Source organism: Triticum dicoccoides, chromosome 1A, assembly GCF_002162155.2.
Source record: "Triticum dicoccoides isolate Atlit2015 ecotype Zavitan chromosome 1A, WEW_v2.0, whole genome shotgun sequence".
NCBI classification, from domain to species: Eukaryota; Viridiplantae; Streptophyta; class Magnoliopsida; order Poales; family Poaceae; genus Triticum; species Triticum dicoccoides.
In genome coordinates this window covers 518,825,508-518,835,575 of record NC_041380.1, presented here as the reverse complement: position 1 = coordinate 518,835,575, position 10,068 = coordinate 518,825,508, and the positions used below count along the sequence as shown (strand labels likewise).

General features: G+C 45.7%; 1 long non-coding RNA gene across 1 annotated transcript; it reads left to right on the top strand.

The window, feature by feature from the left end:
• The first annotated feature begins 6,353 nt into the window (after window positions 1-6,353).
• On the top strand, window positions 6,354-6,993 carry LOC119314889. Its single transcript, XR_005152505.1, has 2 exons — window positions 6,354-6,478; window positions 6,767-6,993. It is a non-coding gene; the product is annotated as an uncharacterized LOC119314889 (long non-coding RNA).
• Window positions 6,994-10,068: the final 3,075 nt, after the last annotated feature.

Sequence of the window (10,068 nt, the reverse complement as noted above, 5' to 3'; positions counted from 1 at the left end):
CATACACATATGGTTAATAAAAAAACATTTGCGATTTAATTACCTACTATCCCCCGTCCTGGTTTATAAGTAGGATTTAACTAATAAAATAAGAATGTATGTCACCAAAGATTATATCGTTGGATTCGTATTTGAACATAGTTTCTAGTTATATAATTTTTGTAACATGCATTAACATTTTGTTGGTTAAATTTAAGGTTATATACCAGCAAGCATTTGCCCTGAATATTATTTGAATCTTCTCTGAATTCTTATATGCATGATTTCATATCTTTGTATTTCTCTTCGAATTATCGGTTTGGTTTGGCCAACTAGATTGTTATTTCTTTCAATGGGAGAGGTGCTTAGTTTTGGGTTCAATCTTGCGGTGTCCTCACCTAGTGACATAGTAGGGGTAGCGAGGCACGTATTGTATTGTTGCCATAAAGGATAAAAAGATGGGGTTTTCATCATATTGCTTGAGTTTATCCCTCTACATCATGTCATCGTACTTAATGCGTTACTCTGTTCTCTTGAACTTAATACTCTAGATGCAGGAAGGAGTCTGTCGATATGTGGAGTAATAGTAGTAGATGCAGAATCATTTCGGTCTACTTGACACCGACGTGAGGCCTATATGGATAATCATTGCCTTGGATATCGTCATAACTTTGTGCTTTTCTATCAGTTGCTCAACAGTAATTTATTCACCCATCATATTATTTACCTTCAAGAGAGAAGCCTCTAGTGAAACCTATGGCCCCCGGGGGTCTATTTTCCGTCATATATTTTCAGATCTATAAACCAAAAAACCCAAAAATGCCTTTCTGCAATTTATTTTATTTCATTTTGTTTTATGTTTCAGTAATCTTTTATATCTATCTCTATCAGATCTCACCATTGCAGTTGACCGCGAAGGGATTGACAACCCCTCTATCGCGTTGGGTGCAAGTGTTTGATTGTTTGTGCAGGTGCATAGATTGGAGACTTGCTTGTACCTCCTACTGGATTGATACCTTGGTTCTCTAACTGAGGGAAATACTTATCTCTACTTTGCTGCATCACCCTTTCCTCTTCAAGGAAAAACCAACGCAAGCTCAAGAAGTAGCAGTGGCAGTGACTGAAGAACTCTGTCAATAACACTCTCAACTGGAAGATCAATTCCCAGCTGAGTCAAGTGGTTATGATACCCAAACATTTTGAGTATGTGTTCACTGACAGAACTGATCTCCTCCATCTTGCAGCTATATAACTTGTTGGAGACTTCATATCTCTCAACCCGGGCATTACCTTCAAATATCAATTTTAGCTCTTGGAACATCTCATATGCTCTGTGACGTTCACAACGTCTTTGAAGTCTCGGTTCTAGGTCGTAAAGCATGGCACACTAAACTATCGAGTAGTCATCAGATCGAGTCTGCCAGACGTTCATAACATCCGCAGTAGCTCCTGCAGCAGGTCTGTCACCAAGCGTTGCATCAAGGACATAATTCTTCTGTGTAGCAATGAGGATAGTCCTCAAGTTGCGGACCCAGTCCGTGTAGTTGCTACCATCATCTTTCAACTTAGCTTTCTCTAGGAACGCATTAAAATTCAGGGGAACGGCTGCACATGCCATTGATCTACAACATATATATGCAAAACTATTAAGACTAAGGTCATGATAAATTAAGTTCAATTAATCAAATTACTAAAGAACTCCCACTTAAATTAACAGCCCTCAAGTTATCTAAGTGATACATGATCCAACTCAACTAACCCATGTCCAATCATCACGTGAGATGGGGTAGTCATCAATGGTGAACATCTCTATGTTGATCATATCTACTATATGACTCACGTTCGACCTTTTGGTCTTTAGTGTTCCGAGACCATGTATGTACATGCTAGGCTCGTCAAGTTTAACCCAAGTATTCTGCATGTGCAAAACTGTCTTACACCCGTTGTATGTGAACGTAGAGTCTATCACACCCGATCATCATGAGGTGCTTCAAAACGATGAATTTTGGCAACAATGCATACTCGGGGAGAACACTTTTATCTTGAAATTTAGTGAAGGGATCATCTTATAATGCTACCGCCATTCTAAGAAAAATAAGATGCATAAATGATAAACATCACATGCAATCAAAATATGTGACATGATATGACCATCATCGTCTTATCCTTTTGATCTCCATCTCCAAAGCATCGTCATGATCTCTATCGTCACCGGCTCGACACCTTGATCTCCATCGTTGCGCCGGGGTCGTCTCGCCAACTATTGCTTCTACAACTATTGCTAATAGCGATAAAGTAAAGCAATTACATGGCGCTTGCATTTCATACAATAATTAAGAGACAACCCTAGGGCTCATGCCGGTTGTCGATATTACAAAACATGATCATCTCATACAACAACTTATATCACATCACGTCTTGACCATATCACATCACAACATGCCCTGCAAAACCAAGTTAGACGTCCTCTACTTAGTTGTTGCAAGTTTTACGTGGCTGCTACGGCTCCTAGCAAGAACCGTTCTTAACTACGCAAAAACCACAATGGTGATTATCAAGTTTGCTGTTTTAACCTTCTTCAAGGACCGGCCGTAGTCAAATTCAATTCAACTAAAGTAGGATAAACAGACACCTGCCAGCCACCTTTATGCAAAACAAGTTGCATGTCAGTCGGTGGAACCGGTCTCATGTACGTGGACATGTAAGGTTTGTCCGGGCCGCTTCATCCCACAATGCCGCCGAATCAAAATAAGACGTTGGTGGTAAGCAGTATGACCATCACCGCCCACAACTCCTTTGTGTTCTACTCATGCAAATCATCTACGCATAGATCCTGGCTTGGATGCCACTGTTGGGGAACGTTGCATGGAAAATAAAAAATTATACGCACATGCAAGATCTATCCATGGAGATGCACAACAACGAGAGGGGAGAGTGTGTCTACGTACCCTCACAAACTGTTTAGCAGAAACATTTATTAACGCGGTTGATGTAGTCAAACTTCTTCACGATCCAACTGATCAAATACCGAACATATGACACCTCCGCATTCAGCACACGTTCAGCTCGATGAAGACCTCGCCTTCTTGATCCAGCAAGACGGGTGAAGTAGTAAATGAGTTCCGGCAGCACGATGGCGTGGTGACGGTGATGGTGAACTCGTTACCGCAGGGCTTCGCCGAGAACTGTGGAGAAACTGGACGGATGACTAAACTATGGAGAGGGGCGCCGCACACGGCTAAGAGATTATCGTGGGTTTGTGTGGCGCCCCCTCCCTCATATATATAGTTGGGGGAGGAAAGGTAGCCAGGAAGCGCCCCAAGGGTGGCCAGCCGGCCCCCTTGGTCTCCTGCCCTCTAGTGCCCCCTTCCTTGTATGCCCGCGGAGGGAGGCAGGAGGAGGTGGCGCCCCCCCCCCCCTTTCCTTCCTCCTAGGTGGAGGGAAGGAAAGAGGGGCTAGCCCTCCCCCTTTCCATCCCTAGGGCCGACGGCCAAGGGAAGGGGCGCGTCAACCCCTTGTGGGCTGGTGTGTTCCCCCCTCTTGGCCCATAAGGCCCATTAACCTCCCGGGGCTTCCCGGAACCCCTTCCGGTGATCCCATGACTACCCGATACACTCCGAAACCTTTCCGATGTCCAAATAGCATCATCCTATATATCAACCTTTACCTCCAGACCATTCCGGAGCTCCTCAACATGTCTGTGATCTCATCCGGGACTCCGAACAACATTCGGTCACCAAATCACAAAAGTCATATATTACTATATCGTCAACGAACGTTAAGCGTGCGGACCCTATGGTTTGAGAATGATGTAGACATGACCGAGATGACTCTCCGGTCAATAACCAATAGCGGAACCTGGATGCCCATATTGGTTCCTACATATTCTACGTAGATCTTTATCCGACCGAACCTAATGACAACATACGTAATTCCCTTTTGTCTGTCGGTATGTTACTTGCCCGAGATTCGATCATCGGCATCTTCATACCTAGTTCAATCTCGTTACTGGCAAGTCTCTTTACTCGTTCCATAATACATCATCTCGTAACTAACTCTTTAGTCACTTTGCTTGCAAGCTTCTTGTGATGTGTATTACCGAGAGGGCCCAGAGATACCTCTCCAACACACAGAGTAACAAATCATAATCTCGATCCACACCAACTCAACAGACACCTTCGGAGATACCTGTAGAGCATCTTTATGATCACCCTGTTACGTTGTGACGTTTGATAGCACACAAGGTATTCCTCCGGTATCTGGGAGTTGCATGATCTCATAGTCGAATGAATATGTATTTGACATTAACAAAGCAATAGCAATAAACTGAACGATCATATGCTAAGCTAACGGATGGGTCCTGTCCATCACATCATTCTCCTAATGATGTGATCCTGCTATCAGGTGACAGCACATGTCTATGGTTAGGAAACCTTAACCATCTTTGATCAACGAGCTAGTCTAGTAGAGGCTCACTAGGGACACCGTATTTTATTTACGTATGCACACATGTATTTAAGTTTCTGATCAATACAATTCTAGCATGAATAATAAACCTTTATCATGAATAAGGAAATATAATAATAACAATTTTATTATTGCCTCTAGGGCATATTTTCATCCTCGGGAAGGATGTCGTCCCAGTGGCGGCCCCTCCAAAACTGCCAACGACCTAGCCGGTTCCACCAGCCGCCGGGTTGATGGACAACCTCGTTCCGGGGTCCGGCGGGGCCAGTATTGCGTACCCGGCGGCACTGATGTGCCATGTACCCGGCAGATGCAAGGAGGGAGGCACGAGGATGTTGTACCACCACAGCTCCAACGCCTCGGGTATGCCGATGTTCGACGGAGACCAACCGGCGGGGGGCGCGCTGCCTCCTCAAGAATTGCGGGTGCCAGACATGGCGAGCGTGGCGAGGGAAGGGTGGGGAGGTGAGGGGGGAAGATGACAGGAGGAGAGTGTGGGCGAGGTATGCCGGGTCGCGGTGCCTTCTTATAGAGTGGCGAGAGAGGTGGATGGGTGGTGGAGGCCGCTGGCCGGCCATTATGGCTGTGTTAATGGAGCATCGTGCGAAGGCGCGCCAGTGGTTATAGCGGGAGAAGCGACGCGAGGGGGGCGGCAGACGCTCAGTCGACCTAGTGTTAATGGCGGTGAAGCGATGCGATGGCGACGGGCGACAGGCCCCACGGGCGGTGCGTTTGACGTGTTGACCGGCCCGTCTCAAACGCCCACGACGCTGCGGTTTCGCCACGTGGCGTGATCGATGCACGATTTCTTTTAGTTTGATCCACGTGCGTACGACTGGGCGTGCGGCGTCCCACCGGGCTGATATCATGGGCCCACCACGCCCACGGACGTCACACGGCTCGGCGACCGCGCGGTTCGGCGCGTATTCATACGAAGGCGGGGTGTGGGCGGGCTGGCTGCTTTTTTACTTAAGACCATTATGCCCTTCATAACGAAGGGGTATTGTCTAATCTTAGCCCTTGATGAGTTTAGGGGGGGCGTATCGAAACAGAACTGTGCAAAGAATATGCCCATGGGACAATGACAAAATGCTAACGATGCAAAAGGAACATCAGGTACAACCATTCCCTAGATGCCAGATCCATGATAAAACCCAGTCTGAATATTTTTTGGTCATACAATTCAACTATACGACCCTTACATAATACAAAAAGGTGCCATTGATAAAAAAATGCAAATCCACCAATGTCAAACGAATAGACTGTATTGCCCCACACGCACAGGCGTACGAGATTTCCAGATAATAAGGGCACAATGGGTTCAAAAGCAGTTTTCGGGAGATCCATTGCATGCCACTGATTCATACGAGCCAAATATTAGACAATAACTATTTTGCTTACAGCAATTTATGCATTACTCGTACATATAGCCGGAAATGAAAACAATCAGCTCGATTTACAAAAAAAAAAGAGAAATTCAAACAAAAACTGTAACCGCGACCCACAGGTATTAAATGAAAAATGCAAGGATACATGAATCCACTAAGTAAACAAAAACTTTCACCTCACTGGCCACTTTTTAGAGCTACTAACTCTTCTTCTCTCATAAAAACAAACAACAGAGGCATACACACGGGCTCTCTTACGGGCGTGGCGTGCCGCCGCGCCTTTGCCTGCTAGTCCCTAATTAATGTGCTCAATTGAATGGCTAGATATCAATCAGTGAACAAGATCTCTACTTTATAGTGGCATATATTTATATTGATATTTGTATAAATAAATCTGGTGTTATTTTGCTAACAATATTAATGGGCCATTATGTGGTTTGTGATATCTTTGATCTTCAAATTAATTAAAATGTCGGCAATATATGTTCTCAGAAGGCTATAAAGACTGTTTGCACGAGCTAAAAGATAAACACAGAAGAAAGAGTGCAGACAAAGAATTTAGTGTTTGTGCCCTCAGCAGATGGAGAAAACTATACTTTGTTTCCTGACGGTGCTTGTGTTGCTAGGAAATTTCACATATGCAGGTATGCTCGCACGTCCACTATCCCCGCTCATGTTATCTTTCTCTTTCACAACAAACATAATAGTAGGTAATTAGCCACATGTTAGAAGAAAAGCAATAGAGTTGTTTTTTAATTCAAGGCTTGCATTTATTTATTTTCTTAGAGTATAGTTGAGTATTTAGCAAGATGTGTTCCTTCTTGTGGTTTTATTTTATTCTTACACTTGCTATTTCTCTGGAGATCATCTAATAACATCCTGTGAGACCTAGACAAACAAGCATCAGTTTACTGATATGTTCCTACTTACAGAGATTTGTGAATCACACCGATTTTGGGTGTTCGGTTGCTCCCAGGGTGAATGTCAGATAGGCTGCGAAATTACATACCCAGGAAAGAACATCAAGAAAGCTTCATGTACTAAAAACTATTGCATATGTGTAGTTTGTAACTAGAACTACACTCTAGTCATGGATATGTATGACATCATGTGATAAACGTCAAAGACATGAATAATAAAGTTGAATAATATATGCTGATATCATATGGAGCCATCACACCAAATTTGTATCTAGCGTTGTTTATATTTTACATATTCTGACTAATGGCTTCAACTTCTTCCTTCTTCATATGGTCATGTCAACTTCAGTACTACTAGCACATATGCCCGTGCGTTCCAACGGGATAATAAAGATATAAATTATTCTGTCGGCAAACTTGGTCACAATACCCGTACGAATTTCGAAGAAATTTTGTTAATTTTTTCAATCTAAGTCGAAAATGCATATAATACCCACATCTTAATCTAGGATCGAAAGCACGGAGGTAAACAAACTCCTATAACTATAGATAAAACTACAGTATATCTGCCTAATTGAATTGTATTGCATCAATTTGCGCACACTCGGTGCTCCAGACTGATTAGGCTGGTTGTAATGGGGAGTATCATATACTAGTATCATGTATATGATACTAGTCTATGATACTACATCCCTAATGCATAGTATCATAAGTTGGTATCATAGAGGACTACATTTATTGCCATGCATGACACAAAGCAACACATCATTTAATATGATACGGTATCATGATATGATACTCAAGCCTCTCTTTCTTCATTTAGTTCTATTCCACCTCATCAAACTTGCTTAGTTGGCATGCATGATACTACCTATGATACTCCCATTACGGACAACCTTAAGATAGTTACCTCACTGAAATTGACTTCCAATATGAATTCAATCAATTACATGGTATCGCCTATACATAAAGAGAAAAGGCCATCAATTATTTTCCTACTTCTAAATACGTCATCTTTCTAAGCCTCAATTTGGATCAAAATCCAACCATGAACCTTCCATGTCTCAACCTCATTTCATATTTCACTTTGAACTATATAATGCAGCTAGTTTAAGAACTACACACTTTCAACACTGCAAGGTTAGGTAAGTGACGTGTAATTTTATGTGACTGATATTTTATGGAACTCAAGCAGCTAAGGATTAACAAATAAAAAACTATGTCTTTTGTTCTGAGCAATCATGAAAAATCTACACTGGAATTAGTTAACACCGTGCACCTTCTGTATTTCTGCCGAATCCCATTGGTATTTTTTTTAGAAAAGGAGGATGACCCCCGGCCTTTGCATCTGGGCGATGCATACGGCCATTTTATTAATTATTCTCACAAGACTTTACAAAGTAATACAACAGTAAGACTAAAGCCGCCGTCTAAGCACCTCTATCCAGTTGATGAAGGGGCGCAAATAGTCTGGGCCTAATACCAAACAGACATCGCAGCCAAACCTAACATCTAAGACCTGAGGTCCCATCCAGGATGCCTGCCGGGCATGGGTCTCACCGGTCCGGCGTGCACTCAGAGGCCGCCGCCGCCAACTGCCACCGCTCCATCTTCAGAACTGTACTGATGCATCAACCTTGCTTAGTCCAGCCATCATCGACGCCACCACGGCGTCCAACGGCACCTCCTCCCTGCGCGCAAACAGCTGAGCACGTCGCGGTCGCCACTGATACACCTCAGCACCATACTGCCAAGTACCACCAGCCGACACAGCTTGAAGTCTTTGGAAGATCTGTCGTGCGTAGCACCTGCCGACCAGGCATGACAAAGCGTAGCACCTGTCGGTCAAGCATGACTTGACATCTCCACCGAAGCTCCGTGCAAGATGAAGCCGCTTCACCTCCAGCCTCTCTGAACGGGACGGGAGCACCCCAGGAAGACACGGCGAAGAGTTGAGCACCACAATCACCACGAGAGCCGGACCAGCCGACCGCCATGGCGAAGCGACACCGCTAAAGAGAGAACCGCCGCCATCAGGAACGCCAAGAACGCGCTGCAGCTATCCCACCTCCCCGCGGACCCAAAGCGGCGCCTTCAAGAAGGTGACGGAGCCGGGCACCGCCGCCGCCCAACCAAAGTTGTGGGTTTTCACCCGGGTGCAGGGGGAGGACGAGGGGGAGGAAGCTGGATCTCGAAGCCGCCTTCAAGAAGGAAACATCGCCTGGAGCGCCGCCGGCGGCGTGGCCGCCACAGCCGGCCAAGAAATTACTCCGATCCAGAGCTCTCAACCCCACATCCACGCAGTTCGCCACCGGATCCGGCCGGACTGATGAGAAGGAAGCAGCAGCACGGGGGCGCCGTCTTCAGATCTGGCGAAGGAGAGCAGCAGGGGATCCCTCCACGCGACGCCCGCTTCCACCACCAACTCGCCGCCCGCGCGGCCGAGTAGACGCGGCCCTCAACTTCGGCGAGCGCCGCCCGCCGCCAGGACGACGCCGCCCTCACCAGCAGAGGCCGCCGCCTCAAACCCTAGGCCCGAGCCCGAGCGGCGTCGCGGCCGAGGGCCTTGCCGCCACCCTCATCGGCGGCCGCGCGGGGGACCCGGCGCCCGTCTCCGGCGGCGGCGAGGACAGGAACGGGGAAGAGGAGGAGGCGGACGGGGGGATTGGTCGCCCCTGAGTCGCCCTCGAGTCCCATTTGGTAATGTATGCATACATATCCATCCAGCTTCTTGCCAAAAATAAAACTCGAGCTGAGGATTAGCAATGTTCTTAATCAGGTGATCAACATGCACCTTCTGTTTTCTGTCGACCCCCATTTGCTCGTATATGTACGCATGGAAATCCATCGAGTTTTCTTACCTACAGTCAATTGATATTTGAATCCTGACATGCATAGTGCCTCTCCTTGTGCACTGGACAGCATCACGGGGCATTGCCGATGACAGTAGTTAGAGCGGCGGAAGTGCTGCCCTGATGATGCAAGGTGAAGCATATGTGCAAGAAAGCGAGATACAAAATAATGTACCTGATTGTCAACGGTTTGTGCCACTGTCTTCTGCACATAATCCTAATTCATTTTCCTGGAAATCCACACTTCAACAATCAATCCTGGAGTCAATACGTGCACGCATGTACCATTGATCCTGCATGTAGCTAGAACCGATCTACGCACATACTGCCGAACAACTGAGGGATCAACACGGAAGATACTGCAAAGGTATATATATGTCCCAGACTTCCACAGAATTCTTTGCTTGGAAGACTGCAAAAGGAAGCTTTTTTCTTCCGGTCACCATAGATCACACTGGAACA